We start from the raw sequence: 27,982 nt of genomic DNA, 5'->3' as shown, positions 1-27,982 counted from the left end.
TGTTTGCCTGCATATGGCAGGAACTGCATCAGAAGGTATCTTTGTGAGGGGGCCCATTTTGATCAGAATTAGATGTTATCTAATCCACCTGCTTTGTGGAATTTTGTATTAGCTAGGGCTGCATTCATTTTGAGTTGTAGGAAGCGACAGTCTGCAAAGGGCTGACGTTTCACGGTACTTGGTTGATAACTCATCTCGTCGGAGAAGTTTGAATCGGGTTTTGTCAACCTGCTGTTCTGGATAAGGTGTACTTCTATTGAGCTTGCTTTCAAGGCCACTGCTGTTTGCATTTGCCTTCTAATGGGCATTTTGGTATTGGCATTTTGCTTGTGTTCCAGGCTTTCCAGCTGGAGTGTGTGAAGTTAATATTTTTTTGGGGGGGAGGGGGGAAAGAATTGAAATATGTCAATGATCATCAACTGTCTCAGCTAATGTTTTTGTTTTATCTGTGCTGTGTAACTTAAAAATCACATCCTTCTTGGATCACAGGGATGTGATTGGAATTCATCTGCAGTCTTGGTGTAGTTTGTTAAAGATCAGTTGAAAGTACTCTGTAGTTAAGCCACAACTTGTGACTACAAATCATGCCTTCTATTTGGATCATTAAACTTTTCTGCCCACATCAATCTAGAAAGAATGTGTAAATATTTCTAACATACTTTTTTGTCCTCCATTAAACAATGAAAGTGCTCATTGACCCTTTCTTCTCAAATTGATTGGTAGTTGCTGACTATGTGCTTCTTTTCTGCTTAGTGTAATGCAAATGACTAAGTAACTTTTTGACAAGTTGCAAAAATTCTATGGGTATTCATTTCCATAGACCTTGCAGATATCAAACTGTAATCAGTTTGTTGCTGTTAATGTGATTATACTGTTTTTTTTAAAAGCTCGTACCATGTTTCACTTACCATGAAGAATTCAATGAAAATGTTATGTAATTGCTTCAAAAAGAAGCTGAGGGAAAATTGCAAGTGTTTTAGTATTCCTTGCTGTTTACTTGCTATTTGCAACTTATGTCTTCAGTTTTAGAAAAGATGAGTACAGATGGAATTAAATTTCCTGTGGAATACTACAGCAGAGACTCCTTATCTGTCAGTCTACAAGTTACCTTGTAATGTTTTACTGGGTTATATTGTTAAAAACATAAATAAACATATGAAGATTGAATTGTCTCAGATAGTTAAGTGAAATTAATACATAAGTAGATTGCTATAGATTTTAATTCTTGGAAATTGAAATTTACTTTGCATTAATGTTTCATTTCATAATAAGTCATGACCACCTTTTATTGTGAGCGAATACTTCAAGTATGCACTGGTACATATGCTTGTCTTTGCAGACTAAGAACTGAACATTCTGTTTTGATCAAGTAAGTTAGATTGTTATAATCCTTAATGGTAGTGTATTCCTTGGTGGGAAAGTGTAATTACATGGGTTCAGGTTTGCTCCTTCCACCTTCCATTCCCCCTCCTGTTAAGCTACTAAATTGCTGTAGGTTTTGCTGTTGCTGAGTAATAGCTCACAAATAAAATCTAATTTTGTTAATTGTTTACTTGGGTGAGGCAAGAGGGTTGAGCACAAAAACACGTAGTCTGATACTTTGGTGCAGTACTGAAGGAATGCTATATTATCGAATGTAGGACATAGTGTTCTGAGAGAGGTTGGCAGTGTAGATGCTGGGTATACTGTTTCCACTGGCTGAAGAGTCTAGAACTGGGGGTGGGGAACTGGCTCAGAATAAGATGTAGATGACATAGGGCAAAAATGGGGAGAAATATCTTCACTTGAAGGGCTGTAAGTCTTTGGAAATCCTTTTCCACAGAGTTATGAATGCTCAGTCACTCCATTCACAGATGAAATTGATATATTTTGATACTCAGAATATCTGGGGATATGAGGATCAGGCAGAGAAGTAGAGTTACAATTGGAAGGTTAACTACAGGCTTGAGATGCCACACAGCCCACATCTTCTGTATTTTAAGATGTCTTTTAGTCACATGTACATCAAAACAGTGAAATGCATCTTTTGCATAGTGTTCTGGGGACAGCCCACAAGTGTCGCCATGCTTCCAGCACCAATATAGCATGCCCATAACTTCCTAACCCATACGTCTTTGGAATGTGGGAGGAAACCGGAGCACCCAGAGGAAACCCCGCAAACATGGGGAGAATGTACAAACTTCTTACAGACAGTGGCCTGAATTGAACCTGGGTCACTGGTGCTGTAATAGCTTTGTTAACTGCTACACTACTATGCCTGTCTCTATTTTACTCTGGCAGTGTATCTACTGCCACAAGTGTAATTTGCAGAATCTATATTGAAGCAGTAACTACACTTCATTGGCTGTAAAGTGCACAACCTGACAATGACACTGTCTTTTTGATTCTATGCCTCATAAGAAAGTGGTGCTTTCAGTTAAAGTGGCCTTGATTCTGTTTGTATTAAACACTAACAGAGTATGTGGAATAAAGGGTTTGCAAGACAAAATGATACAGTTGGATATTGTCCTTTCACCTTTGGAATGTTTAAATCCAAAAAAAACTGACATAATAAATGCCACCTCTGCTTTTGCTTGCCAACATTAAGCACTGTCAGCTCTGACTGCAGTGTCTTGCCACAGACAAGGTCAGTCTGGCGCAACTGGTTGTTTGATTTTGCTTGGGACATTGGTGGAATAGGAGGCGGGGAGCAGGTATTGTGCCTTGGGGAAAATGGGGAGCAAGTACCTCTGCCATGGAGCCAATATCAACTTTCCAGGCTGTTGTATCAGCACTCTACTCTCTTTGTGCAAGAACGAAGTGCAGGAGTGTTGTGATGCTTTTCAAGCCTCTATTAACACTGGATCTCAAAGCCTGGATGATACTTGTCATAAAGTCATACAGCACAGTAACATGCCCTTCAGCCCACCATGTCCATGCCACTCATCAAGTTGCCTTCTATACTAGTCTTGTTTTCTAGTGCTCTGCCCATAGCCCTCTAGTGCTTCAAGTGCTCATCTGGATGCTGCTTAAATGCTATGGGAATAGCTGTCTCCACAACCCCCTGTGACACTTTTTTTATATCCAATCCACATTACATCTCTTGCCTCCTTACCTTAAACCTGTGCCCTTGAGTTGTAGACACCCCTCCTAAGGGGAAAGGTTTCTCAATATCTATTGTATCAATGCTATTCATAATTTTGTATACCTCAATCAGGTCCCTACTCAGTTTTCAAGGGAAACAAACCTAGTCTATCAAGTCTCTCCATGTTGCTGAAATGCTCCATCCCAGGCACCAATCTGGTGAATCTCCTCTGCACCCTCTCCAGAGCAGTTGTCTCCTTTCAATACCAAGGCAACAAAAACTGCACATGATATTGCAGCCTTTAACTTTATTCATTGACAATTTTTTTCTTTGCAGGATTTTTATGTTAATGACTTTACTTGCTGTGGCTAGAAAGGAGATGCTGAATTTCTGCACAGTTGACCCCTAATATTTTGACCAACAATATTTTGATATCCCTCCTTTTCAACTTTCCATGTTAAATTCAAAGGAATTTAAAGACATCGGGATGATTGCATAACTTACTTAAATCAGCTGTATTTTCCCTGTTAGTAGAAATATGGGAGATCCATTGATAGTTGAACTGGTATTTTATGTTTATTTATAGTTCTCTTAACTGCAGATTACTTCACAAAGAATTGCATTGAAAAAATAAAATTCATTGCACATGTTTTAATCTGCTGCATTGATAAATCAATGTGAATGCATCCCAGTCATGTATTTGGGGTAGCATTAATAATTTTGAAAAGTGTAATTTTCAACTGGTATAATTTTATAAATTAAAAAGAATCTGCATCTTTCTTGTGTAATAATGTATTGCATGGGAATATTATGAAATCTTTAAAGAGAAGCTATTCTTTTCTGTTTTCATTTAACTTATCGAGGCTTTATATAGGCCTGTGAAAATAATTTGTCTGGCTGCTGTATTTTTCTTACAATTTCTAAAGCGATCATATCAGTCTAGACTGTTTTAACCATGGTGGGGAAATGTTGTGAATTAGACTGAACATGTAAGAAAGCTAAGAAAGAATGTCAAAGCACTTCATGTTCTTCATTGCTAAAGTGCAATGATAATAACATCAATATTAAATCTGTTTACTTTGAAGGAAGATTGTCTCAAACTGGACAATAGATCAAAGATTTCAATATTTCTTTCCAAAGCTGAGGTGGCCTCTGTTCAGTAACCATGAACTGAACAAATTTGACAATGTTGGTAGACATTGCGATCCATGGAGACTTTCATACTAACTGTGTAAAATAACCTGTCAATTCAAACTGCTTTAAATTGGATGATGTTCAAGTGATTAGTTCTGCATGATACAGAAGTATTTTAAGGTGTTGTTCTAATGCATTATGTTGTGAAATACTGTGATATAGGGAGAGAACTTTTTGATGATTTTTCTTTTAAAGTAATAATACTTAAACAGTAAATATAAAAGATTTTTAAGAGAAATTTTCCTATTATTCCTGAATGGTGGTTTAGTTTTTAATCTGAGCAACTGACATTTACAATTGGTCAAAGCACTGACTAAAATTTCAATTTGTGGGACTGAAATGGATAAAGAACTTAATCACAGGATAGCGTTGGTAATTATAGTAACTTATAGTGATGCACAAAAGGATCTTGAAGCAGACATAACTTGCAGTGGAACTTTTTAGCTTGATTGATCTGATAACAAGGAATAGTGTTTCCATCATCAAGACATTTCCTTGTAAATTCTGAACACTGTCTTGTGCATTTCAAAACATGCTCAGAATTCTAGAGGAGAATTGTAACTTGAAGACGTGTTGAAGAACCCACTCATCCCAAGAGGGATGATCTCTTAACCTGACTGTTCTAGCATTTTGTGATAAGAGTGCAGGCTGTTCTCATAGGGGTGCCTATATCAAAAACTGGCATGTCATACTGCTCACTGCTACTTGTGTAACAATTTTGGACAAGGTTACGAATAAAGTTTGCCTAAATGTACAATGGTATGGAAGGGAACTTAAAAATATGGAGGTGTTTCTGTTTTCATTATACAGAATGTTCTCCATTTGTTGTTTCTTTATTTGAATGGTTGCTACAATCTGATAATTTTACCAAACTTTTTAGTGTTGGTTATACTGTTCATGTTTCTGTGCTATTTTATGAAGTTTTCAGGCCATTGGTTTCACTGACAGCTTTGAGATAATCTTGTCCAAGTTAATGGACTAATTTAAAGTTGCAGCAGAGTAATCAACCATCATTGTTACTGATGTGTAATAATCTGTAGAGGAATTTGTCCTCAATTGGTAGCGCTTGCGCCCAATAATAAATTTTTGCATCCTGCGTATTTAATAACATGTAGCACAGAACCAGCACAAAGTAGAACTTGAATTGTTTCATTGCAACTTGCCAAATGTGAGTGGTCAGGTACAAGGATACTGCATTTCCTGTGAGTGAAGTTCAAATTGCACAAAACTAAATTACTGACACTCTGCTTTTGTTTTTTCAGTTTTATTTTTTCCCTTAAGCAAGATGAATAAAGAGCACTCTACATTGGTTTAATTGTCTTTTTGGCATTTCTGGTCCATTTATTTGAAAGTAATACTATTTTTTTTACATGCACCATTATTAAAAGATCCATTCATTGGAATATCTTCAAATGGTGAAAGTAGCAGCCTAAAGTGAGGAGGCAAAAAAAAATCATTAACTCTACATCACTCATTTCTAAAGAATAGAGAACTACTGTGTTTAGTGGAACACAAATCAAAGCTGCTAATATGAACAGTTTTATTTTTTGATTTGAAATATTGCTTTATGGAATTGGTAAGTCAGTTTCAAAATATAGGAACAATTCAGCAACAGTACTATTAGCTTAATGCAGGAACCTTGTGCTGATTTGTAACTAAAATCAGAAATATTTAATGTGATTTTGTGTGTACATGTGTGACAATTTTGGGGAGTGTGACCATTAGACATTCCTGTGGGTTGCTGCTAAAGCCACCTCTCTTGCTCTCCTTTCTCCTGGCTGTTTTCTGAAGTCTCTGCCAGCAAGACAGGCAATTTAAAATTTAATCCTGCAGAAGTTCAGGCTGCTCATACCTGGTTTGAAGAGTAACAGCAATTTGCCCAGAGTATTTGGATGAAATCCAAAGTTCAATTTAAGGCCATTCTCATGTCTCCCCAATCTAGAGTTTCTATCCCTCAGTTTGCTTGGGATGCTTTCTCTATTCCATTAGCACAGACTTGTAGGAAATCACCCACCTTAAAGATGGTTCTGCTTTTTATCACTGTCTTGCATTGCTGCTGATACTGATGCCAATACACAATGAATGCGGTTTTCTCGCAGTGTAGCCATTGCAACACACTGATTCTCAGCCCCTAAACCTCTACTCCAGAAGGAATATATCTGAGATCCAGACATGAAGGAGAACGATCCTTTCAGCACACAAATGATGGTGAAAATCAGGAAAGCCAGTCCTACCAAATTGTTATGAGACAATGCTGATTTCCAGCATCTAACAACCTCTTCAAAAATGTATTAAGTTCATTTAATGCTCCTTTAAATTTCAATTGGTAATTCTTAATCTAATTTTATAGCTGCATATTTACATTGTATGGTGTTTAGGATATACAGATCATAGTTTATTTATTTCTTAAAGTTAGTAATCCTAATTAATTTTTAGTGTTCAAAAATCTGACCATTCTATCTTCGTTCTCATGTTCTACATGCAATGTGCCTCTGTATTAAATCAAGTTGCTAAATTCAACTCTTAAATGAACTACTGCAGAATTTGTTTTAAAAATATCCTTGTCATACTTTTCTACTGTCAGTAAGTGACAATAGTATCTTTAATAATAGTATTAATTTATAGTCTGTAGAGCCGTTACTACATTCTGGAAAATCTGAAAAGACCATTATAATAAAAAAAACTAATCCACTTACCACTGAGTGCAGCCATGTAGATAGTTACTAGTTACGAATTACAAGTGTCGCAGATGAGCACCCAAGATACTGCACATAAGGTAGTAGAAAATCATTAGCATGCGTTTTTGGATGCAAGTGAGCAATATGGTCACCACATGCTTTCAAGCATGAGTAAGGAACAGGAGTATGCCACTCAGTCGCTCGAACCTGCTATGCTGTTTAATAAGAATCATGGGTGACTTGACAACCACATTCATGCCTGGCCCCAGTAACCTTTCACCTCTTATCAAGAATCCATCTACCACTGCCTTAAAAATATTTAAAGATTCTGTTCACTGGAAGTGGGCTTAGTCACTTCTCAGACAACACTGAATCCCTATACCTAACTTGCTGGGAAAAAAACTCTTAATATCAAAATCCCAAGTTTCTCGTAGTTGAAACTCTGCTTTCAAAATTGACAATTTTAAACATGATTACTGCTGAAGGTAATGTTAGTTTAGTCATCTGGTTGCAATTCGTTCCACACATTTCATTTTGCTGGTTGATCCTCATGTTCTTGTATTTCCTTACAACATAGAAGGAGGCTGTTTGACTCATCAAGTCAATACCAACCTTCAGAGAAAACACCAACCCTATTCCCCAGCTTCCTTGCAGCTTATTTTCTCTCACATGCCTACCAAGTCCATCCTGATTCTAATACCATCCACCTATCCTAGGAGTAACTTTTACTGTAACTAGGTAACCTACCCAATAGCACAACTTTGGGGGAGAAACCCATGGAGTCACAGGGAGATCATGCAAACTCCACCCACAGTCAGATTGACCCTGGGTTGTTGGGAGTATTGAGGTACCTGCTGCACCGCTGTGCCATGCCAGTACATTTTCATGTTCTCCTTTATATTTTCCTTGCTAAGATCAGGCTTGATTTTTTTTGTTACTTTCTTTATTATCAGAGGCTAAAGCTTGTAACATAATCAGCATCTGAAACATACTGCACATGCTCCAACCACAAAGCTCATTAAAACCTTGAGTTCCGTTAAAATTAAGGGAAATCTCTTTGGTATAAGTGATGTGGCAGGTGCATTTTGAAAGGGTATTTACTTCTGCAGGCCTTCAACTTGCGTCAGTCTTGCAGAAAACAAACAATTTAAAATAATGCATTTATGTGAGTGAGTTACAAAGTCGAGCAAAATAAACAGATATTCATTTACAAAGAGGAACTTCACTTTCAGAGCCTTGTGAGCCATAAAGAACAGGTTTAAATGTGTCATTGACATGACAAATTGGTGTGCATCCTGAAGGCTTAAGTGCTTTGAAAATGTTGCTTAATCAATTAATCACCAAAAAAAAATTTAAGCAAACTTTTCAACACATGACTCATGATTTTTAAAAAAGAATCAATTTCAGTAACGAGAGTATTAACCTGCTTTCATTCAAACACGGGAGATAGTTTCTCATCGCTTTGCTAAATATTACTCATTAAAATTTTAAAGTGACCCTAATGTGTTGCTTTATTTAATTTAAGTGACTTTAGACAATAAGACCTGTGAATAGCACAAAGTCCCCACAACAGATAAGGGAGTAAGAAATTTGGTTTGGATCATTGGGCTAAACGTGTTCACCAGATTCAGGTGAGTTGTATTTCTTTCAGGATTTGCATTCACTTCCTTGCCATCAGAGAACGAAATGTGACTATGACCAGAAATTGATACTTGTGCTGCCACTGGAAAATAAATTTTTCTCCCCCCAAGAATATAATTTAATATTTAAGTAGTTTTCTAGTGGTTGAAATCTTGATGGTCAAGCAGTTACTTAACATGTTTGATATGAATCCTTTCAACTTGATTTGCAGCACAGATAATTTTACATGTTTGATTTTTGTTTTCTGTCAGTACTTCAACATTAGAGTACATCTAGCCCAGGTAAACAAATTTAAATAAGAGATGGTTCAGGTATAGAGCTCTTTAAATTAGAGATGGTTCAGATATAGTTGAAGCACATTCCCATGAGACGTAAAGGAAGAACAGACTAATCCAGTGTTTCCTAGGTGACACAAGAAATGCACAGAAAGGGAAAGCAAAAATGGCTGCTTATGATGTACGAGGCCGTAGATACCAGCAAGAATCAGGCTGCTAACAAAAGAATCGGAGGCAAAAAACATATAAGAAAAGATTCTCTGCCAAAATGAGGAAATCCAAAAATATTCTATTGGCATATAAATAGTAAAAGAGCAGTACATGGAGAAGTGAGGCCTGTTAAGGAGAAAATGGGAACTTGCCTGTACAGTGGCATGTAAAAGTTTGGGCACCCGTGGTCAAAGTTTCTGTTACTTTGAATAGCTAAGCGAGTAAAAGATGACCTGATTTCCAAAAGGCGCAAAGTTAAAGATGACATTTCTTTAATATTTTAAGCAAGATCACTTTTTTATTTCCACCTTTTTACAGTTTCAAAATAACAAAGGAAAAGAGCCCGAAGCAAAAGTTTGGGCACCTGGTATGGTCAGTACTTAGTGACACCCCCTTTGGCAAGTGTTACAGCTTGTAAATGCTTTATGTAGCCAGCTAAGAGTCTTTCAATACTTGTTTGGGGGATCTTCACCCATTCTTCCTTGCAAAAGGCTTCTAGTTCTGAGATTCTTGGGCCATGTTGCATGCACTGCTCTTTTGAGGTCTATCCACAGATTTTCATTGATGTTTAGGTCGGGGGACTGAGGGCCGTGGCAAAACCTTCAGCTTGTGCCTCTTGAGGTAGTCCATTGTGGATTTTGAGGTGTGTTTAGGATCATTATCCTGTTGTAGAAGCCATCCTCTTTTCATCGTCAGCTTTATTTTTTACAGACGGTGTGATGTTTGCTTCCAGAATTTGCTGGTATTTAATTGAATTCATTCTTCCCTCTACCAGTGAAATGTTCCCTGTGCCACTGGCTGCATCTCAAGCCAAGAGCATGATCGATCCACCCTCGTGCTTAACAGTTGGAGAGGTGTTCTTTTCATGAAATTCTGCACCTTTTTTCTCCCAACATACCTTTGCTCATTGCAGCCAAAAAGTTCTATTTTAACTTCATCAGTCCACAATGTATCAGGCTTGTTTAGATGTTCCTTTGTAAACTTCTGATGCTGAATTTTGTGGTGAGGATGCAGGAAAGGTTTTCTTCTGATGACTCTTCCATGAAGGTCTTATTTGTGCAGGTGTCGCTGCACAGTAGAACAGTGCACCACCACTCCGGAGCCTACTAAATCTTGAAGGTCTTTTGCAGTCAAACAGGGGTTTTGATTTGCCTTTCTAGCAATCCTACGAGCAGTTCTCTCGAAGTTTTGGTCTTGCAGACCTCAACTTGACCTCCACTGTTCCTGTTAACTGCCATTTCTTAATTACATTACGAATTGAGGAAATAGCTACCTGAAAATGGTTTGCTATCTTCTTATAGCCTTCGCTTTGTGGGCATCATTTTAATTTTCAGAGTGCTAGGCAGCTGCTTAGAGGAGCCCATGGCTGCTGATTGTTGGGACAAGGTTTGAGGAGTCAGGGTATTTATAAAGCTTTGAAATTTGCATCACCTGGCCTTTCCTAACAATGACTGTGAACAAGCCATAGCCCTAACAAGCTAATGAAGGTCTGAGATCTTGGTAAAAATTATCTGAGAGCTCAAATCTCTTGGGGTGCCCAAACCTTTGCATAGTGCTCCTTTCCTTTTTTCCACTCTAAAATTGTATAAAACAAAAGTAATACACTAATCTTAAAATGTTGAAAAGAATATTTCATCTTTAACTTATGACTTTTGGAAATCAGTTCATTTTCTACTCACTTAACAAATTTTGACCAGGGATGCCTAGACTTTTGCATGCCACTGTAAATGTTGAGGACATTAAGATACTAAATGAGTACTTTGCATCTGTCTTCACCAGGGAAGGCAGATGTAAAGTAATAGCAAAGGAGGAGATATTTTGGACACTGGAATGTTAAACATTGGTATTAGAAAAGTTAGCTAAACTTAAAGTAGGTAAGTCACCAAGACTGAATGGGATGCATCCCAGGATTTTGTGGGAATTATGGGAGGAAATTGAGGCTGTGCTGATCATAAAATTCTGATGCTCTTTTGACATGGGAGGTGTTGCCAGAGGACTGGAGTGCAACAAATGTTGCTGCTTCAAAAATGGGAGTAAGGATGAGCCCAGCAAGTACAGTCCAGTCAGGTTAACCTCAATGTTGATCCAGGACAGGATTAATAGTCAACTGGAGGAAAATGGATTAATTGAGCCAAGCCACCCTGGATGTGTTAAGGACAAATCATTTTTAACCAATTTGATAGAATTTTCTGGTGAAGTAACAGAATTGATTAGGGTAATGCAGTTGTAGCTTTCATGGACTTCCAGAAGGCTTTTGATAAGGTTCCACATAATAGGTGTATCAGCAAAGGGCATTGATAGTGTGGATATTAATTGTCTAAGTAACCAAGTAACAGACAGCAGAGGGCTGTGGTGAATGGTTGTTTCTTGGATTAGAGGAAGGTGAATAGTTTCCCAGTGACTGGTGTTGGGACCATTGTTTTTCTTCATCTCCACTAATGAACTAGACTTTGGTGTGTAAACCCAAATTTTAAACTTGAAAATGATACAAAACGTGGCTGTATTGTGACAGATTGCAACAGGATATAAACAGGCTAGTGGAACAGGCAAACATATGGCAGATGAAGTTTAATGCAGAGAAATGTGAAGTGATGCATTGTGCTAGGATGAAGGAGGATAGGCAGTAAAACAAAAATGACAGTTCTAAAGGGTATTTGTGCACAAGTCATTCATGGTTTCAGGACAAGCTGAGAATGCAAAATTCTTGGCTTTATCCATAGAGGCTTGGAATGTAAGAGCAGGGAAGTTGTGCTGAATATTTGGAAAAATATTGGTCAGCCTTGACTGGAAAATTTGTAATAAGCAGAAAGTGAAGGCATTGGAGAAGTTCCCATGAGGATTTGTGAAAATGGCTTTTAGGATGAGGGATTGAAGTTCAAGGAAAGATTAGAGAGTTTGGGACCATTTTCTTCAGAGAAGGATAAGGGGGGATTTGATCAAAGTACTTAATATGATGAGAATTTTGGATGGTGGGAACCTATTTTTGATCTCTAGTAGTACATATAATTAAAAAAACAATTTTTAAGCTGAGATGCCTGTGCATTGATTGTGCAAGGCACATGGTGAAGCTGTTCTCTGATGTGAAATCTAGATAACCTGATCTTAGAGCAATACATATGCCATTTATTATATATGATGATAAAAACTGGCCATAACTCTGCTTTTAAGGACTGAGTAGATTTCATTAGTCATGCTGGTGCTATATTCAGACATGCAGTTGCAAGTTAAAGTGAACTGATTTTGCAAACTGACAAAAAATGGGTTCAACACTGAAGATGATCCAGTCAGTCAAAATGTCTCATTGTTCTTCATTTAACAAGGCTGTTAGCTGTTTTGTTAAATTTTAGAGACTATCCACATTTTTGTTAGGTTTCACATAGGGAAAAACCTTTAACTTTTTTGCCCTTTTACCCCATCCTTTTTCACTTTTATTTATCACTATCACACCATTGACAAGTGCACACCACAAAAAAAATTGGATTGGTCGATGGTCAGGATGTAAATTTTTGAAATCTGCATTCAGCATTTCTGAAAACCAAACTATAAATTCTGTAGAGATCACATTTATTGTTGGCACAGCTTTATCAGTGAAAGTAATGTAAAATGGTTTTTCCACATAGGCCTTCTGAGATGGTTGAGTTTTTAGGCAAGGTAAAAAAAATTCAAGCCCCAAACATGGCTCAGATATGAGTTTTCTACTCTCCTTGCACTTTGGCAAAGTTTCACATGTAAGCTTATGGCCTATAAATTTCTTGTTTGAAAGTACTTGCTAAAACGGGAGGATGCTGGTTCCCTTGGGAGCAGTTTCCTTAGTGGACAACATCCAAACCACCACCTACCAAGGTTTAAAAACTTCTGTCCTGTGTAATTTGAGTGAGGTAGTTGAACTTTAGTATGCATTATGTTGCACAATACTGGGATTTCTAAAGGTGATACTCTCACTACACTTTGGTAAAATTTGGGGTGTTTGGCTACAGTTGCTAGGTGTGAGATGGAAATCGATGTCATGCATCTTCAAGAGGACATTATCTAATTGAAAATAGGCCTGGGACAAGATCAGAGGCTGGGGACTTCCCTCCAATAACCTATAACATCTGTAGAAGGAGAAACAATGTTCCTTCATCAGAACCAGGAAGGAGAGAAAACAAGTTTTAATTTGCAGAGGGTGGGGGAGGAATTGATGGGACAAAGGGAATATTATGGATAGGTTGAGGCCAGTGTTGCTGTGGGAATAAGATGTTGATGAAGTAGGTTGAAAGGTCACTGAGAGCAATTAGAGAATGAGAACATGAACATAGAAGAATATAAAATCTGTGAAATGTGGAGCTAGTGGAAATGCCCTGCAGGTCAGGCTGTGCTCAAGGAGAAAAACTGAGCCAATGTTACAGATGGATGATTTACAGCAGAACTGGCTAATTTTGACGAACTGGGAAGGTGAGGTACCTGAAAATGTTGATTTTTTGATTATAGTGCCCAGAATGTTGTAACGTGTTCCTCAAGCATATGTTGGGTCTCATTATGTGCAGGAGGCCACAAACAGATAGTGGGAGTGAGATTGAGAATTAAAGTGGCAAACAGGAGGAAGCTCAGGATATGCCCTGGAGACTGAACTTTGGTGTTTTGCAAAGCTGCCACCAAATCTATGTTTGATTTCTCCACTAGAAGACACCATGTTGTAAGCACTGAATGCACTGCAGTACATTGGAAGAAATGTAAATGAATCACTGCTTCACCTGGAAGAAATTTTTGGGTCCCTTACTGCCTGTGTCCCTGAATAGTGGTAAGGGAAGAGATTAAAGGAGGGGAGTTGTATATCTTCTGCAGTTGCATGCTGAGTGCTGAGAGAAGGGCATAAGTTGGAGACAGAGACCAGGAGGTTGTGACGGGAGCAGTTCCTTAATGCTGAAAGGAGAGGGAAACGTGTCTGGTGATGGAATCTCACTAAAGATGGTGGAAATTGTAAAGAATGATCCATTGAATATAAAAGCTGGTGGGGTGGAAAGTGATGGCCAGGGGAATTCTATTCTTGCTCTGTCCAGGATGAGATCAGATAAGTGGGAAAGAGATGATGAGGTCATGGGCTCTCCATTATGGCAAAGGGGAAACTGTGGTTCAGGAAAAAAGACATCTCAGAAGCATCTGTGTGGAAAATCTCATCATGAGCAGATACTGGGAGAATGGAATGAAGTCTCTATGGGATAATTCTTCATCTCCCTCCCACTGTCTGCCTTTTGCACTGTTGTAATGAAGCCCAATGTATGCTTGGAGAACAGCACCTCATCTTCCATCTGGGCATGTTGCAGCTTTCTAGGCTAAATAATAAATTCAACATGTGAAAGTAATTCCTTCTCTGTTTGAGTCAGAACTAGGCAGTTGTACTATAGGTCATCCATCTGTAATATTGACTATTTTTCTCTCCTCATTAGCATGGCCTGTCCTAGTCCCTGCCTTTTAAAAAGCTTTTACATTCCATTACTTGTGTTCTTTGTCTCTAACTGTCCTCATTAACTTATCAACCAAATAACTTCAACATCTTATCTACAAGGCAATTCTAGCCTCATCCTATCAGAGATATTCCCTTTGTCCTATCCATTTCCCCATCCTTGTCTGAAACTTAAAATTAACTTGTCTTTCCCAATACTGACAAAGGATCTTCAACCTGAAACATTGCCTTATTTTTTCCTTCTACACAAGTTGCCTGACCTGAGGGTTTTCAACATATTCTGGTTTTTTTTGTTTCAAATTCTCAACATTTGTGGTTTTTTCACTTCTGCACTCAAGTGTTGCTCAGCATTATATGTCACTACTATGCACTCAGGCCTCTGTGCATAAACATATCTTGCAGCTGGAGAACCACAATATAATTTCCTGTGCACAAATGGAATTGCTAGACACCTTTAGCAACTGTTTTTCAGCTTTCAATCTGCTGTATTGCACATAAGAAAAGTGTCACAAGTGAATGAATTTCTGGCCAATTATTTCAGCTCAAAGTTCAGTAGATTCAGTTTAAATTTTATTAGTGAAAGGTTGGAAATCATAGTTATTTGTTAGTGGGCCTGTGTAGGTCTGGGGGAGAATCCAAGTGGGAGACCCAAGATTCATTCCAGGAGAAAAGAGCACATCAGAATCTCAGATGACAATGAGGAGGCATACAGGAGTGAGATAGATCAGTTGGTTGAGTGGTATCACAACAATAACCTCTCTCAATGTCAGCAAGACCAAGGAATCGATTGTGGAAATCAGAAGAATACACCAGTCTTCATTGAGGGGTCAACGGTGGAAAGGGTGAGCAGCTTCAAGTTCCTCGGCATCAACATCTCTGAGGATCTATCTTGGGCCCAACACATTGATGCAATCATGAAGGCATGCCAGCAGTTCTACTTCATTAGAAGTTTGAGGAGATTTGGTGTGTCACCAAAGACTCTTGCAAATTTCCACAGATGTACAGTGGAGAGCATTCTGACTGGTTGCATCACTGCCTGGTATGGAGGCTCCAATGTGCAGTATCAAAAGAGGCTGCAGAAGGTTGTAGACTTGGCCAGGTCCAACACGGGCACAACCCTCTCCGCCATCGAGGACATTGTCAAGAGGCTGTGCATCAAGAAGGCAGCATCCATCATTAAGGACCCTCACCACCCAGGACATGCCCTGTTCATGTTACTACCATTGGGGAGGAGGTACAGGAGCCTGAAGACCCACACTCAATGTTTCAGCAACAGCTTCTTCCCCTCTGCCATCAGATTTCTGAATGGTCCATGAACACTACCTTGTTATTCCTCTTTTGCACTATTTATTTGTCACTTATAGTAATTTTTATGTCTTCGTCTTGCACTGTACTGCTGCTGCAAAACAACAAATTTCACGATGTATGTCAGTGATAATAAACTTGATTCTGATTAATTTCCCCCCTCCTTGCGTAGTGTGATGCATCTGCTTCTGTCATTCACCAACAATCAGGCTAAGACTGTAATTCTGCTTGTGATTTATATGCATAAGCTTGTATGATATAAAATTGGTACAGATATTGTACTTATTTTTAAACTCTTGGCCCAAATGTCATGCCATATTGCCCAAAATATGATACAGACATTCAGGGTAAATTTTCTTGGGTGTCAAATTAAGAACAGCTATCAGTTATCAACTGTTTGGGGGTTTCTACAAATTGAACAAAAATATTGATCCTTTGTGTGTAGTTCAAAAGCTACTCTAGCTAGCTTGAGCAATCTCTTCCTTCAAGTGAGTGTGGTTTACATATCTAGTCCTATATTCTTATTGCATTAGTTTTGCTTTGTATTGATCACATGATATTATTAGCTCTTGCATGAATTGTAGTGATTTTTTTTTCCCCCAGTTTCTGTAATTCACTACTATTTCCTTATTTTGCTCATTTGTCTTGGGGGGGTTTGCAACTATTATGCACAGTGATGTAAAATTATTCATTGCATGGCTTGACAGGGTGACCAGATGAACTGTTATTGGCAGCCTGCCTGAACTATTAGTTCTACAAGTATGTATATTCATCTCCCATCCCGAATGATATTTACCATGACCTTCCAGTATAAAAATATTGCATGCCACTGGCTCTCAAGCTGAGACTAAAACATTAATTCCCATTTATATCCTATATTTTACATGGGAAAAAGTGTGTGTGTATGTATGTAGAGTTAAAATCAGTGGCTTAAAGTAGATCAACAGAAACCAGGGTGTGATTGGGTGAGGGTTAGAATTTCAATAAGCTAAAGGTTGAGAATATAGAGGTTGAGAGACTAGCCAGATGATTTTTGTAATAGTCAAACCTGGATGTGATAAAAGATGTGGGATTTATTGGCAGGGAAAAGTGGAAAGTTACAGAGATGGGGGGCCTTTCTGGTAAAAGATATTGGAAGTGAGACTGGTTCAAAACTGAGTTAGGTCAGCAAGGTTGCAAGGCATCAATTTCAGCCTAAGAATGTTGAATTAAATCATTGGCAAAGGGGTGAAGTTTATGGCTTTGGTCAAAAATGATGGTTCTGGTCCTTCCAGTGTTTAACTGGAGGAGGCTGCAACTCGTGCAAGACTAGAGGCTGCATGCTACTAGTTCATAAAATATGCTCCTTTTGAAGCACACATTTGTTTAATGTACAGGCACTTTCCTAAAAGACCAATTTTATCCTAATAAGGGGAACATTATATGGTGGCTAAATTGATATGAATAATAGTTCAGAGGCCTGGACTAAAGATCTAGGTATGCAAGTTCCAATTCCATGACTGCCATTGGGAGATTTAAATTTAGACTTAAAGGGATAGTATTAAATTTTAGATGATTGTAAAAGCTTGTCTGCCTCACTCATGCCCATTCCTTCCTTCAGGGAAGGAATCTGTCACCTTTAATGGCAGACCCCCCCCCCCCCCCTTTAAGTTATTGACACTGTTAAAAATGGTCTAGCAGGCCACTCAGTTGTATCAAATTGTTTTTTAAAAAATGAGAATAAAATAAGACAGACCACAAAACATTGTCATATCTGATTCTGGTACCCAAGTCAAAGGCACATCTGGACAAGTCAACCCTGCAAAGTCCTCCGATAAAAGATATTTGACATCTAACTAAAGGGCAAGTCAAGCACCACCCTGAGTAGTCATCCACAGAATCATACTTTTCAACCATTGTCCTGTACTTCCCCATCACAAATTCTGGGTATTCCTAGTCTCATTGACAGGGTTTAACTAGGAGTTGTCTCAGATTTGGTGACATAGTGTTGCCCAGTTGATAGGGAGTCTCTCAGGACTGGCCTTCATTAACTTTGTATCCCATGAAGTCCTGTAACCTCAGGATGAATAAGGGCATGGAAATCATAGAAATTCTGAATAATACCCACTAGCTTCCTGCAGCTGTTGAATCAGTACTGCTTCATATTCAATAACAATGGGGGAAAAAAATGAAAATGGGAAAGAGAACAGTAGGTACTTCCGGTAGAGACCTTATCCATTTAAGAGTGTCTCAGTAGCACCACTAATCAAAAGGTAGCAAGGCCTGAAGAATGTAGATGTCAGACTGAAAAGAACAGATCTCATCTATGTAGACCCCTTCATCTCACTTCTAAGAAAGCTGTAAAATACTGTACAGCCAAACAGCTTATGCCTCATCTCCAGATTTCCCCATAGCCTTTCCATCATCTACATGGCATATTAGGATTGCAAACTTTTCACTTGAAAAGATCAGTGCAGCTCAACACCATTCAAGACATCTGATTGGTACTCCATCTACATCTTGAACTTTCATTCTTTTCACTCCCAGCACACTTGACTTACAGTGTGCCCCAGCTGCAGCAAGATGCTAAGGCTTCTTTGATAATATCTCTTAAACCTCTGCTCCCTCCAACTAGAAGGACAAGAGCAGCAAAACATGGGATTGCCACCTCTATGCATTCCCCTCCAAGTCATCCACCAACCTAATTTGGAAATCCACCTGCATTCCTTCACGGTCAGTGGATCAGAGATTTGGAACAACTTTCATGACTACCCCAGGGGTGTTTCTTCATCAAAGGCAGCCATGGTTCAAGAAGGCAACTCACCACCACCTTTTCAAACAATGAAGTATGGAAATTAAATGTTGACTCTGCCAGTATTATTTAGACTCCCGAAGAAAGCAAGTAAAAATGCTTATTCATCGCAAGTGTTTTTCTTTTGATGGCCAAGGTCAAAATTTGTAATAATCAGCTCAATAAAACCAATAACCTATATATAAAAACATCAGGGTTATTGATTGATGATGAAGATAGTAGTTTGGGCATTTTGCTATAATCTTAACCAGCCATAAACATTAGACAATCTATTAACACCAAGTTCAAAGCATCATTACCTTAACTGATATGCACTCTATGTTCTATCAGGAGTAGTTTTACAAAATCTTACTCCTGACACATTCAGCTGGAGCAAAGATTTCAAATTCAGACTTGCTTTCCTCACCATTTCATATACAAGTTGGAAAATCATGGGAACAATGCATTTGAGTTCACAACGTGCAATTCTAGTGAGCAAAGCTGCATTCTGACACTTCGTAAAAACATTCCATTTCTACTTAGGCAAGAAAATAAGTGACTTACAGTGAAGGTATAATTACATTGAGTGTAACAGAAGAATTGCATTTTGAGTGTCCAGGTTACAAATGCCCAATTTATGAGTAGCCTATATACAGAAACAAGCACTTGGGAGACTGGCAGGTTGGATTTTCTGGCTGCTGCAGGGCTGCAAGCTTTTTCTGCTGCCTGGGAACTCTGTTCCTGACTGCATTTCTGACTTGCGAACTGTCTGAGTTACAAACGGTACACAGGAACTGAACCCTGACATAACCTAGGGATCACAAATTAATTGACATCTTTAAGTCATTCTGCTTTCAGTTGTAATGTTAAAATGGCACTTCCTAAAAGACATTCTGCAATAATCTTAATATTTGCAATTTCCAGTGACCACATTCTTTGATTCAACAACCCTTCTTTAATTCTTAATTTAGTATTACTGCTCAGTCCTCAGTGAGGCTAGTGGAAGACTGCAGTTATCCACCACAAACTTCACAAGGTGATGCTGCTGCTGTCTACCTGGAGCTGCAACCAAGATGCCATTAACTGCAAGTACCTGTCTGCAGTCTTGTGAAGTCAACAATGCTGGAAAATCCAAGTGCCTGAGATTCTATATCTTTCTCACTGAAATCAAAGTGGACTAAATTTCTACATGAATGCGGTGCCTGGTTGACCTCTCTGATTTAACAAAGAGCAGCACATTGGGAGGCTTGACAGAGATCTGTTGTGGTCAGTTAGATGGAGGGCTGGATAGTGTTTGAGGAAGTCAGAAACACGTTGGGGTCAGATGCATGGGCTGAGAGTGGAATATATTTTGCAGCTGGTCTCTCTGCTTTGTGCCAGCTATGACTGCCATACAAACAAGATCACTGTTTATCTGAATGGCATTATCAAACTTAGTTTAAAAAGATAAAATTTGTTTTTTTTTATTTCACTATATTTACTATTTAATTAACGTAGTATTTTAAAGTAATTTTTATTATTATGATGAGCGAAAGATCCTTTCGAAGACCATCAGGTCATTCAAGGGCAGCTCCACAGTTTCCACTGTATGAGGCTTTGTCACCACTTAAGACTGACTTCACCTTGTGGAAAGTCTGCACAATTAAGGTTTCTGCCACAGTCCACCCTGCTGTGCAGCAGGGGGTAAGTGTGGTTGCAGGATTGCTAGGGGGACCATGAGCAGGTGGCAGGTGAGGTTCACAGTCTGGCCTTTTCTTCATCATTCCGGTCTGGTGGGGAGGTCATGTCCTTGAAGGATTTGTGAGAGTAGATTCTTTGTTGATGGGCACATTTTTTGCCCCTTGCCGCAAAGCCCTGATCCACCAGAGAAGATGGCCATGGCCACAGTGATGCAACCTGTAATGGAATGCTGTCAACAGTGTCAATACAGAAGCACCCATTGAATATCCCAGGAGATAAATGCTGGAAAATGCACCCCTTGCTAGCTTAAGCACATGCAATGGACTTTGAAAGATGCCAAGCACCCTGCAGTCAGTTCTGAAGTTGTCCTGTTAGGTCTCCTGACGTCAACAGTGACCCGTCATGTTGCAAGAAAAGCAACAGATCAATGTGATGTGTTCTTGATTATACTGATAGTATTCTGCAATGATGTCCAGTTTATGTCTGTACAGGTGAAAATGGGTGTTACATGAGTAATGTTTAGCCATCTTTAGCTATTTCCTTGCATCAGGCATACAACGTGCTGGATTGTGCATGGAAGAGCCCTGTCCAATTACATGAATGCCACAATCTACTTGGGTAAAATTAAATTTTGTGCGATTAGAGCCTAAAAACAAGTGCAATGTTATCCAGTATCTTGGCATTTGGATTTTAGACCACATCAACAATTTCCTGCTCCTTCATTGCCACCTCTGCTTGTTCTTTCTCACTTATGATTTGTTCTTTAGTGAAATGACTATGTCAATGCTTTATGATCTCCTCATATGCATTGTGAAATCGTCCTGAAGTCAGCATAAGGTCATACTTCCCTTACCTCTGTTACAGCTTCCTCACAGACTTTTTAAGTGGAAGGTTTGAGATAGCATGCAGCAACAGGAAATAAAATCATCGTTGGCTGTGAAATGTATATAAATGACTTGGACGAAAACATAGATGGGTTGGTTAGTAAGTTTGCAGACGACTCAAAAATGAGTAGAGTTGCTGACAGGGAAAAAGGTTGTCAAAGGATACAGCAGGATATAGATCAGTTACTGTTATGGGTGGAGAAATGGCAAATGGAGTTTAATCTGGGCTAGTGTGAGGTGTTGCACTTTGGGAGGTCAAATATAAGGGAAAAGTATACAGTTAATGGCAGGATCCTTAACAGTATTAATGTACAGAGGGATCTTGGGGTCCAAATCCCTACTTCCTTGAAAGTGGCAATGCAAGTAGATAGAGTGGTAAAGAAGGCATATGGCATACTTGCCTTCATCGCTTGGGGCATAGAGTATAAGAATCAGGAAGTAATGATGCAGTTGTATAAAACTTTGGTTAGGCCGCACTTGGAGTATTGTCTGCAGTTTTGGTTGCCCCATTACAGGAAAGATGTGGAGGCTTTGCAGAGGGTGCAGAAGAAATGTTTACCATGATGCTGCCTGGATTAGAGGGTTTTAGCAATAAGGAGAGGTTGGAAAAACTTGGATTGTTTTCTCTGGAGCGTCAGAGGCTGAGGGGAGACCCGATAAAAGTTTATAAGATCATGAGAGGCATAGACAGAATCTTTTTCCCAGGGTAGAAATTTTGAATACTAGAGGGCATGGGTTTAAGTTGAGAGGGGGAAAGTTTAAAGGGATGTGTGGGGCAAGTTTTTTTTACGCAGAACAGTAGGTGCTGGAATGAGCTGCCAGGGGTGGTGGATCTGATGAAGCAGATACGATAGTGGCGTTCAAGAAGTTTTTAGATAAGCACATGAATCTGCAGGGGATGGAAAGATATGGATCATGTGCAGGCAGAAGGGATTAGTTTAATTTTGCTTCATGCTTGGTACAGACATCATGGGCTGAAGGGCCTGATCTTGTGCTGTACTGTTCTGTGTTTAATCTTAGAACACTAAAGAGTTAAAGTGAAGAATGAGTCTATTAAATCTCTTCCAGCTCATTCAAATGGTAATCCAGTTAATCTCATCCTTTTCGTATATCCTTTGTTTTTTACCAAGCATTTGTGCATTATCTTTTGAAAGCTAAAATTAATTGCATTTGTTTCTCCCACCAATAAGTACATTTAAAATCCAAACCACTCATGCAAAGATGTTTTCATTTACATTGCTTCCTTGTCATTTGCCGTAAATCTTGGTTCTCTGGTTATCAAATATTCAACTATTTGAAACAGTTACTTATTTAAATTAAACTATTCAAGATTGTAAACATCTTTACCAAAAGATTTCTCAAAGAGGACAGATTCTTCAGTCCATCTACATCATTTCAATCCCCATTCTTGGAAATGCATTTGCTCCATATGGCCCCAGAAATGTATCACATTGCCAGTGTTTTATTGTGTGTGTGTGACCCAACATTTTATTTATTTGCAAGTCCTCTGTGGGCATGTTGCAAACCTGTTGTGGCCAGTTGGCTGAAATGGATAAAAATATCCAATGTTGGTATGAGTCAGCTAAAAATGCTGAAGCATAATCGTGACGACCTCACTCAGCCCAGATGATTGCTGGTAAGTGTCTTGCACTCATGTACGATGTTTTTCTGCTAAGCTGCACTCTTGAGTGTTAGAATTTTGTGGTGCTAGTTGAAATCATTGGAAGAAAGGCTTATTTTATCTCCTTTAAAGTCCTGGACTCAAACAATCCATATTGAGCAGGTCAGCTCAATTCATTTGGTAAGTAATATTTAGATATTTAGTCTTTTTGTTTTCACCTTCCCAGTGATCAATTACTTCTCTTTTGTTAAATAGATTATAACTTTCAATAATGGTAAACGTGAAAATCTTGCTTCAGAACAATCTCCATAAATCATTCAGATATCCAATACTGTACAATGCATTTATAGGAAGTATATATTTAATCAACGGTTTCTATATTGTATAGAATGCTTAATTAAAATCAGAAATGAAACATTACCATGCAGTGATTTTTTTTTTGCTGCTTCTGAAGCTAGGGCCTCAAGACCCTGAAATCTGCTTAGTGATTGTATCTGACCTAAATTTTGTTTTCATTGCTTTGAGATGCCCTGAATTTGTGCATTTTCCTGTCAAAGAATTTGTACTTGTTTGAAGTAAAACGGGGTGGAGTAGCCAATAGCAAACAGCTGCTGTTGGATATTTAATCCCTCAAACAAACCTATAACCGGATACTTGAACCGTATAAATAGTTTGCATGGAAAGAAGACTCTTTTTCTATATTGAATTAGAAATGATGCAAGGAAGGAAAGGTCAAGAAAAAGTGTATTTTGGAAACAGTTCCTTGCTGGCATTAATTGGTTGGGGGGGGGGGTGCGGGAGGAGTTGCTGGAGATGATAAGGGCTGGAGTGATCAGGTAGTGGCGCAATGTAGCAGAAATGTCAGGAAGCCACACATTTCAGCAGTCATTGAGGGAAATAAGAGAGTTGTGTCCAGAACCATTTGCTATGGGACAAATCACTACTTTTAAACCTCAATCATAATACTAAGGTAATGAGCAACAACATTAGCCACATGCATTGTTGGAGCTCCTACCTCAGTTGGGCTCAAATGGGAATGATTTAAGTACTGAAGCAAAAGCAGAAACCTGAATCAAAGAAAACCCATCTGATTTTTTCATTACTGACTTGCTTGAATACTTTAATGTATGTAAAGAGCACTTGCATTTGAAGAGTTAAAATGAGATTTCTTCTGTTGGTAAATATAGTTAAGCATATATGCACTTTCTTTTAGAAATGGTTTCTAGAGTACACAAATTGATTTGCTATTGAATGGGCACATTATCTGCAAAATATCCACCCCAATCAGAAATCTCAGGTGAGGTTGTGAGTGTAGAGGATGTGTCTTCTCGTTCTACTTCCAGAATTCCTTGAGTGTTTATTGCATTGTTGAGGAATTAGGGAAGCTAAGGAATCTCATTCCAATTCCTTGGGTCCACTTGGAGTCAGGGCATTCCCAATGTAACTGAGCAATTTAACAAAAATCAGAATTGTTGCTTTCCTTGTGACAATTAATCTTGTGTTTCAAAAACCTGTGAGGGTCCACATTCTGGCAAACTAAGCACTCGTAATCCTTTAAAGATGCACAGGCCATTTGTCTGTGACCCTTTACCTCTGCCTAGATATGACCAACCTAATTTCTAATCATTTGCCTATTGTTGAAGTGGTGACCAGTGAGCAGATAAAGTACCCATTCAGTAGCAAATGTAGGACTGAGTCATCAAAGTACTAGAAAACATTGTGGGAAATATGGTGATGGGGTTAGGTCATAGTATTGGGGCTGGGGTCTTGAGGGGAGAACAGTAGTTGAGGAGAGGATCAAAATTAAGTAAGAATGTGCATTACAGGGATTACAGTCCTGCAGTTCTTTATTAAAATCTGTTGGTCTTGAGAATGACCAGCTTGATCTTACAGACCTGATGCAGCTTTGTCTGATTTCCCTTGCTACTCTCCAAAAACAGTGATGCATTGAAAATGACACCATGCCATGCATACCCGTCAGATTTGCAAGGATGAATTACTTAAGGAAATGCCCAGTTGAATTTTCAGATTGACACCAATTGACCCAGAAATAGTTGTTGCCTCATTTCACTCTAGATAAAGTCAATCTTCAATCATATGATGTTGGGAAATCAGTTATGCCATTGATTTTTAGGCTGAGGATGTTTTTGGAGTGGGTACTGCTTATTGGAGTAATCCACCTTTCTCACCATATCCGTTCTTTCTCTAGACATTCACTAATTGACCTCAATTCCTTATGTCACTTCATTAGCAAACTGCAGTTTGATAAAAGTAAACATCTACATTTACATAGTGCTGAAAATCATGATCGTAGCAAATTCAACAACTAAACATTTGTGTTTTGTGCCCATTTTTTTCTAACTTAATCAAGTACTCCGGAAGTTTTTGTTTCTCAATTCCAGAAACACAAATGATCAATGTTTGCTGAAAAAGTCAGCAAGAACATTGTTAGCAAATTGTTTGTCATTTATATTAATAATTTGGATGACAATAAAGGTGGCATGATTAATAAGTTTGTCGATGACACCAAAATTGGTGGTAGAATGGACAGTGAAGAAGGTTGTCTAGATCAACTGGAAAACTGAGGAAAAACAGCAGATGGTGCTTATCTCAGATCAGTGTGAAGTGATGCATTTTGGGAAGATGAACCATAGCAGGACATGCACAGAGAATGGCAGGGCCCTAGGGAGTGTTGTACCTAGAGAAACCTAGGGGTACAAGTACATAGTTCCCTGAAAGTGGTGACACAGTTTGACAGGGTAGTGAAGAAGGCATATGGCATGCTGGCCTTCAACAGTCAAGGCTTTGAGTACAAGAGTTGGGATGTCATGTTACAGCTGCACAGGACTTGTTGGAGTTTTGTGTGCAGTTCTGGTTGCCATGCTATAAGAAGGATGTGATTAAGCTAGATAGCTAGAAGATTCATAAGGAAAGGTTTAGAGGGATATGGGTCAAATGCAGGCAAATGGGAATGGCTCAGGGCCGGTTTCCATGCCGTAAAACACAATGACTCTAAAACTTATTCCTTTTCCATGGGATCTTTTACAATCCACCTGACCGGTGGAATTCCAATCTATTCAGAGTTTGCCAGTGCTGTCCAATTTGCCTGCAATGCTGATAAATAACTGCCTGTTGAAACTGCTGACAGCACCAGGCTAGAGTCACTAGGATAATGGTTTTTTTGCTTGAATGCAGCTATCGTTACTGAGTTCCTGCAATGTCTGTTCACTGATTTTGCTTAGTGTATGGTGCAAAAGCATTTTTTTTATAAATGGAAATGCATTCTAGCTAGGTCCCACTCCACATCCTAATTTTAATTCTTGTTCTATAGTACCTGAATTCACCACAATAATACAATGATTTATATGTGTTAATACTGCAAATTCCCTTCGTGGAACTGGACTTCTTGTCTTTCCAAAAAAGAGCCAAAGCTTGACTATGTTTTCTCAATCCTCTCTGGTTGCAGGAGGGAGCCAGAGGATTAGAGAACTGCCATCGTGCCACTGTTGCTTAAAAAGGGAGGAAGGAATAAATTGAGTAATTACAGGCTGGTTCGTTTAACTTCAGCTCTGTTTCTTTCCCGATGAATGCTGTTTAACATGCTGAATACCTGCAGCATTTCCTGTTTCCGTTTTGGAGTTATGCTTGCAAGTTCCATTAAAAATAGATAACCTACTTTTATTGGAAGGAAGAAAAATAAAATAAAATACATCTGTAATGCATTTCACAACCTCTGGGCATCCCAAGCTGATTTATAGCCAATGAAAAACTTCTGTAGTAGTCATTCATGTAGCAATAGAATACGGCAGTCAACTTGTACACAGCAAACTCCTACAGATTTTTTTAATACAAAATAAACGTTATTCATAATAAAAGAAACTATATACAATAATAAAACTGTTCAAACCTTTACGTTCATGTACAGTTCAATTCTTAGTGTTACCTTATATATAAAAAACACAGCACCGATGCCACACATGTGGCTCCCTGGGGTGATACCCCAATCCCATATTTACAACATTCGAGCGGCTTCCTCGCCTGACCCCGCCCCTCTTCCTGTGGCAGAAGAACCCTAAACTGTCGTCCTTCCCCACCGAGCCCTCGCGCTGGCTGCACCCAGCTTCAGTGCGTCCCTCAGCACGTACTCCTGCAGCCTGGAATGTGCCAGTCAACAGCATTCCCCTACGGACATCTCGCAGTGCTGGGAGACCAACAATTTTCGGGCAGACCAAAGGGCGTCTTTCACCGAGTTGATGACCTTCCAGCAGCAATTGATGTCCGTCTCTGTGTGTGTCCCCAGGAATAGCCCGTAGATCAGAGACTCCTCTGTTACGCTGCTGCTGGGGATGAAACGTGACAAGGACCCCTGCATCTTTTGCCACACCCTCCTAGCAAACCCACAGCCCACAAAGAGGTGGGTGACTGTCTCGTCCCCAGCGCAGTCCTCCCAGGGGCAGCGCGCGCTGGGGGTGATGCCCCAACCGTGCAGGACGGATCTGACTGGGAGGGCCCCTCTCACCGCCAGCCAAGCGAGGTCTTGGTGCTTGTTGGTGAGTTCTGGCGACGAGGCATTCTGCCAGATGGTCTGGACTGTCTGCTCAGGCAACCACTCCACGGTGTCCATCGAGTCCTTCTCCTGCAGTGTCTGCAGGATGTTCCGTGCTGACCACTTCCTGATGGACTTATGGTCCAAGGGATTGGTCCAGAAGAACTTTTCCACGAAGGACAGGTAGTGCGGCAACGTCCAGCTGACTGGGACGCCCTGTGGCCACGGGGCCAGGCCCATCCTTTGCAACAGCTGGGACAGGTAGAACCTCGGTACGTAGTGACACTTGGTGCCCACGTACTTGGATTCTACGCAGAGCCTGATGCAGCCACAGACGAAGGTGGTCATCAGGATGAGGGCGACATTGGGGACACCTTTACCCCCATTGTCCAGGGACTTGTGCAAGGTGACCCGTCGGACCCGCTCCATCTTGGATCCCCAGACGAACCAGAAAATGGCAAGGGAGGAGTAAGGAACAGGCCACACCTGCGCCAAGTACAGCAGCCCTGAGAGCACCTCACACCTGATGACCAGGTTCTTCCCAGATATCGATAGGGAGCGCCGTTCCCACGGTCCCAGTTTCTGCTTCACCTTCCCAATCCGCTCCCGCCAATTTTTGTTGCACACCCCGGCCCCTCCGAACCAGATCCCCAGCACCTTCAGATAGTCAG

At 39.6% G+C, this 27,982-nt stretch overlaps 1 protein-coding gene across 8 annotated transcripts in view; it reads left to right on the top strand.

Annotated features, from left to right (window-relative positions):
• Nucleotides 1-27,982, top strand: part of slc7a2 (solute carrier family 7 member 2) — a 115,006-nt gene that overhangs the window by 27,895 nt on the left and 59,129 nt on the right. The window contains exon 1 of one of the 8 annotated variants that reach the window (XM_052034063.1): nucleotides 22,753-22,780. The exons of 6 other annotated variants lie outside the window; for them this stretch is intronic. The gene's annotated coding sequence lies outside the window, so the exon portion shown is untranslated. Of the gene's footprint in view, nucleotides 1-22,752; nucleotides 22,781-22,923; nucleotides 22,946-27,982 lie in introns of those variants that run through there. One more of the 8 variants, XM_052034072.1, reaches the window with a different exon arrangement.

The sequence above is a fragment of the Pristis pectinata genome, chromosome 2 (genome assembly GCF_009764475.1).
Source record: "Pristis pectinata isolate sPriPec2 chromosome 2, sPriPec2.1.pri, whole genome shotgun sequence".
Taxonomy (NCBI): Eukaryota; Metazoa; Chordata; class Chondrichthyes; order Rhinopristiformes; family Pristidae; genus Pristis; species Pristis pectinata.
Note: the sequence above shows the minus strand (reverse complement) of the source record. Positions and strands in the feature narration are given on the sequence as shown.